The sequence below is a fragment of the Physeter macrocephalus genome, chromosome 18, assembly GCF_002837175.3.
Source record: "Physeter macrocephalus isolate SW-GA chromosome 18, ASM283717v5, whole genome shotgun sequence".
In the NCBI taxonomy this organism is placed as follows: Eukaryota; Metazoa; Chordata; class Mammalia; order Artiodactyla; family Physeteridae; genus Physeter; species Physeter macrocephalus.
In genome coordinates this window covers 62,193,969-62,200,186 of record NC_041231.1, presented here as the reverse complement: position 1 = coordinate 62,200,186, position 6,218 = coordinate 62,193,969, and the positions used below count along the sequence as shown (strand labels likewise).

Genomic DNA, 6,218 nt, shown 5'->3' with positions numbered 1-6,218 from the left:
ACAGAGGGCTAGATATTCTCTGCTTCCAGACTTTGCCACGAATTTTCTTCAGGTATTCTAGATCAGTTCCCAAATTGACAGCTATGTCTTCATATTCTTGTCTATTTTTAGCAATAAGCTCAAGACAGCCTAAACAAGTGAGCTGGGAAGCTGCAACTCGGGAAGCAAGAGTCTCTCCTGGCATAGTCACCATGGGTGTCCCTGCCCAAAGGACATCCATCCCTGTGGTGTGTCCATTACAGAGTGGAGTATCCAAGCAGACATCAGCCAGCTGGCCTCTCCGAACATGTTCTTCTTTAGGAGTAACAGGTGAAAAAATGATACGGTTTTGGGGAAGGCCCATATTTTGTGCATACTGTTGAATATTAGTTTCTCCCACTGCTGGATGTTGAATATTAGGTTCTCCTACTGCTGGAAAACGCAACAGCCACAGTACACTATTGGGAACACGCTTCAGAATACTTGCCCACATCTGCAAAGTAGGTGGGTCAATTTTATATAACTGATTAAAGTTACAGTACACAATGGCATCTTCCGGTAACCCGTACTGAGAACGTGTGGTTACTATAATGGTACGGGGAACCTCCTCTCCAGTGGCAGCCTTATTGTTGATGTGGGTAGTTGCCAGTCCATTGCTAATACTGAATCCATTAATTGTTATCTGAATTTGTCCTCTGTTAATCATTTCAATAACTGCTTCTGCAATAGTATTCATAGGAATGACAGGCATATTAAGAGCTGTATTACTGCTGTCTGCGTCGTCTTCTCCACCAGGACATTTCATCTTGAGTATTTTCACATCTGGTAGACTATCAAGAAATGCTTTGAGGTCGATGCCATTCTGCACAATCCGATTGTCATAAATGTGCCCATTGGACTTAAAATCGATGACCGCTTTTTTCTTCAGGTGAGGGAACATATTAGCATGATCACCAATAAAGAAAGTATGGGGCATATAAGCCAGTTTCTCAGAATACTGCTCAGCAACTTCAGCAGGTGGAGTTTCCTGATCAGTGATGATATAATCCATGAAAAGCGCGCCACTAGTCCCAGGGTACCTCAGCCACATTGCCTGAATAGGAGCTGGCCTGAGAGCAAAGAGTTCGTTTCGAGCACCCTTGGTATAACCATTCATATTTACAAGGATGTGTATACCATCTTGATGGATGCGATCAGCTGCTTTTCCATCGCATGGAATCTGAGAAAGATCAGTGAAATGATGGGCTTCCGCCATCACCTTCACTCGGAAGTTTGTGCCATCATCTGGGCTCAGGGCATAACAGAATACCTCAAATTTATCAGGATTGTGCATGCCTGGAATAGACTGCATAAGATGAGAAGTAGGATGATTCCCAAAGTCAGAACTCACGTATCCTACACGCAGTTGACCATCACTGAGCTTCAAGTCTTTTGGATGTTCATATGGTGGTTTATGAAGGACATTTATCTTAGCTTCTGGAGGGAGTGAGAAAAGAGGGTCATTGAGTCCCGCTGCCGCCACTACTGGCAAGAATGTGTCTAGAGGTAGCAAATACGAGGGCAGCAGCCGTACCACTGCTTTGGCGGGCTTAAGCGGCGGCAACAGTTACAGGCACCGAACCTTAGGAACTCTGTTTGGCCATCTACCTCTCACGGTCTTGAAATCTTAATTCTTAACCCTGCCCTTTTCCACCATTTTTCTCCTAATCAGGGAATAAAAATTACCTATACATTTGCCTTAGAAGAAATCAAAAGTCAATAGTCCAAACACTTTTAAAAATTTTGTTTTCTGTCCAGTTGGAAATGAAATACATGATTGAATTTTCTTCATCATTCATATAGTCAATGTGGAAAACATTAGGGCCGTGAATTTCAATACAGTAAGATCAGAAAATTTTAAATTGGCCTTCCCAAACCACTAATAAGTAACCGATATTGTATATAATGCTAAAATCTTAGAGACTGAGTTTGATATTTAAAAAGTTCTGAAAACATTAGATAATTTCTCCTCATCATATTTCTCATGCCTCAAACCTGAGTATTACTTTTTAAAAAATAATTTCATTTATTTTTATTTATTTACTTTTGTCTGCGTTGGGTCTTCAGTGCTGTGTGCGGGCTTTCTCTAGTTGCGGCGAGCGGGGTCTACTCTTTGTTGCGGTGCACGGGCTTCTCTTCACAGTAGCTTCTGTTGTTGTTCCACAACTCTATGTGTTCCTTTTTAGGTCCTACGAAGAACCATAGAAATTAGTTCATGTAATTACAGGTTTTAGCAAAATTGTCAAAAGTGAGATATTTTAACTTCCATCAGGTAAGACCAGCATCTCTTTCTTTGCCAATTTTCCTTCTATCATATTCCTCTATGCTGGATCATATTGGGATGGCCACAGGGTTTTTTGAAATCTGGCTAAGGAGATGTTTTAAGTGAGGCTATTATGTGATTTTCAGACACCACCATATGTAATTGACTATATACTATCCCATTACAGGAATAACTTCCATTACTCTTACTTACTACTCTACTGACTTAACTAGCACAAGACACAGAAGCATAAGGACAGAAACCACCTTACAATATAGCCATGTCTTGCACTTCACAGCTCTCAAAGCATGTGCATTTGAAGAATACAAAAAGAACTGAAAAGTATAAAATCAGAAGCTACTCTGTGGAAAATTATTTCAATCATCAGGCATGTGAAAGATAAGTCAAAGAATCAGTTCTCATCAATGCTTAGTCAAAAGGGAAATTTTCTTCTGTCAAGAATATACTCCAGGGGCTTCCCTGATGGCACAGTGGTTAAGAAGCCGCCAGCCAATGCAGGGGACACGGGTTCGAGCCCTGGTCCGGGAAGATCCCACACGCCGCGGAGCAACTAATCCTGTGTGCCATAACTAGGGAGCCTGCACTCTAGAGCCCGTGAGCCAGAACTACTGAGCCTGTGAGCCAGAACTACTGAAGCCTGCGTGCCTAGAGCCCGTGCTCTGCAACAAGAGAAGCCACCACAATGAGAAGCCTGCACACCGCAACGAAGAGTAGCCCCCACTCGCTGCAACTAGAGAAAGACTGCGCACAGCAACGAAGACCCAACAGAGCCATAAATAAATAAATAAATAATATACTCCATCAATAATGTGTGTAATGGCATGGTGTGAATTAGTATTTTATCAAAATTCCTGTAATGCACAAACCTATAGCAGTACTGAAATCAGTAATGCATTTATAATAGTAAATATTTATGAGGAAGGAATCCATAGAGGTTTTCTCAAAGTTAACAATGAAAATTAATATACTCCATCAATAATGTGTGTAATGGCATGGTGTGAATGAGTATTTTATCAGAATTCCTGTAATGCACAAACCTATAGCAGTACTGAAATCAGTAATGCATTTATAATAGTAAATATTTATGAGGAAGGAATCCATAGAGGTTTTCTCAAAGTTAACAATGAAAATTTTTGTGACATTATCAATAATAAATTGTGAACCTGAAATAATGTTTTCTAAACTATTAATAACTAAAAGCAAATTCTAATCAACCATGCTAAAGGAAATCTATGTCTATAAACTACAAAGTTTATTTCTTAAAATTTTATTTCTAAAATACATAAACTGTCATATGAGGAGGCAGTTAAAGAATATATAGCTGGGCTTCCCTGGTGGCGCAGTGGTTGAGAGTCCACCTGCCGATGCAGGGGACACGGGTTTGTGTCCCGGTCTGGGAGGATCCCGCATGCCGCGGAGCAGCTGGGCCCGTGAGCCATGGTCACTGATCCTGTGCGTCTGGAGCCTGTGCTCCGGAACGGGAGAGGCCACAACAGTGAGAGGCCCGTGTACCACACACACACACAGACAAAAGAATATATAGCTAAAAGAGTGGGGAAAACGTTTTATAGAGACACATCTGGTTAAGACTTCTTTTTTTCCTTTTTTTTTTCGTGGCCCTGCCTCATGGCTTGCAGGATCTTAGTTCCCTGACAGGGAATTGGACCCCAGGGCCCCAGTAGTGAAAGCGCCAAGTTCTAACCACTGGACCACCAGGGAATTCCCAAGACTTCTGTTTTAAATGACTTCTTTTCCCACTCTAATTCATTCCTGGGATCAGTTTCATGTTTCAACATTAAACCAACCTTGCATTACTAGAATAAAGCTACTTTGATTGTGATATATGATTGTTTTACATACTATGGATACAGTTTGTGCTTCTGTTTACACATTTTGCATGCATGTTCAAAGGAGAAACTTGCCTGTGATTCTATTCTTGTAATATTCTTTTTAGTTTTGATCTGAAACTTATGTTGGCCTTATAAATATCTTGAGCAATATATTATACTTTTCTGTTTCCTGGAAGATTTTTATGTAAGGTTACCAATATTTCTTCCCTAAATATTTGGAAGAATTTACTTGGAAAGACATTTATCCCTGAAATCACTTTCTGTAAAAGTACTTAATTATACAAACAACTTTTGGAGTAGATATAGGTTTTTTAGATTTTTTTTTCTTGGGTTAGTCTTGTTAGCTTGCATTTTTCAAGAATTTGTCATTTTGGATGAATTTTCAAATTTATAAATATAAAATTATAATTTTAACAGCTTTATTGGGATGTAATTTACACACCATAATTTCAACACTTTAATGTATACAATTCAGTGGTTCTCAGTGTAACCACTAATAGACTTGTGTAAACACTAAAAGACTTGTGTAACCACTAAAAGACTTGTGTAACCATCACAACAATCTGATTTTAGATTTCTGTCCCCGCACAAAAAACCCATTACATATTAACAAGGTTTTTTCATTCTCCTCAACCCTCTCAGCCCTAGGCAACCACTAATCTCCTTCCTGTCTCTACAGATTTGCTATTCTGGGCATTTCATATAAATGGGACCATATAATATGTGATCTTTTGTGAGTGGCTGCTTTTACTTTAAATAATGCTTTCATGGTTCATCCATGTTGTAACATGGATCAATACTTCATTCCTTTTTATAGCTGAATGCTATTCTATTGTATGGATATTCCACATTTTGTTTATTCAATTGTCAGGTAACCACTAAAAGACTTGTGTAACCATCACAACAATCTGATTTTAGATTTCTGTCCCCGCACAAAAAACCCATTACATATTAACAAGGTTTTTTCATTCTCCTCAACCCTCTCAGCCCTAGGCAACCACTAATCTCCTTCCTGTCTCTACAGATTTGCTATTCTGGGCATTTCATATAAATGGGACCATATAATATGTGATCTTTTGTGAGTGGCTGCTTTTACTTTAAATAATGCTTTCATGGTTCATCCATGTTGTAACATGGATCAATACTTCATTCCTTTTTATAGCTGAATGCTATTCTATTGTATGGATATTCCACATTTTGTTTATTCAATTGTCAGACTGACATTTGAATTATTTGCACATTTTGTTTTTAGAAATATGCTTCTATGAACATTCATGTACAAGCTTTTGTGCAGAAATAAGTTTTTATTTCTCTTAGGTATAGATTTAGTAGTGAAACTGCTGGGTCATAGGGTAACTCTATGTTTAACACTTGCAGGAACTCTCAAGCTGTTTTGTAAAATGGCTGCACCATTTTGCATTCCCACCAGCAATGTATGTGGGTTTCAATCTCTTGTCTTACAGCCTAGTATGTCACCTATGCTGGAAAACGTTTCACATGTAGTTGAGCAGGATGAGTATTTTACTGTTCAGTTGAGTGTTCTGTAGACATTTATTAGGTCTTGTTAATTCATAGTCTTGTCCAAGTCTTCTATATCATTGTTGATCTTCTTTCTAACTGTTCATTCCATTATTGACTGTGGAGTACTGAAGCCTCTACCTAATGTGCAATTTTCTATTTCTTCCTTCAATTCTTCATGGATTTTGGTATTTTCTTCTTCATGTGTTTTGGTTTTATCTTATTCAGGGCAAATATGTTAAAAAGTTTTGTATCTTCCCTTTTTTATCATAAAATGTCCCTTTTCATATCTAGTAACTTTTTTGTTTGTTTTAAAGTCTATTTTGTCTGGTATTAGTATAGCCACTTCAGCATGCTTGTGGTTGCTATCTGCATGATGTATATTTTTTCATCCTTTTACTTTGTACACATTAGACTTTTGAATCCAAGGAGTGTCTCCTATAGAAAACATTTTTTTAAACCCAGTTTGACAATATCTGCCTTCTGATTATATTGTTTAATTCATTGACATTTAGTTTTTATTATTGATATGGTAGGATTTATTTAGG

At 38.3% G+C, this 6,218-nt stretch overlaps 2 pseudogenes; one reads left to right on the top strand and one right to left on the bottom strand.

Moving 5' to 3' along the window:
- LOC129391527 (DNA (cytosine-5)-methyltransferase 1-like) overlaps positions 1–3,234 on the top strand; it is a 107,344-nt pseudogene extending 104,110 nt beyond the window's left edge.
- LOC112062670 (RNA/RNP complex-1-interacting phosphatase-like) overlaps positions 2,091–6,218 on the bottom strand; it is a 114,335-nt pseudogene continuing 110,207 nt past the window's right edge.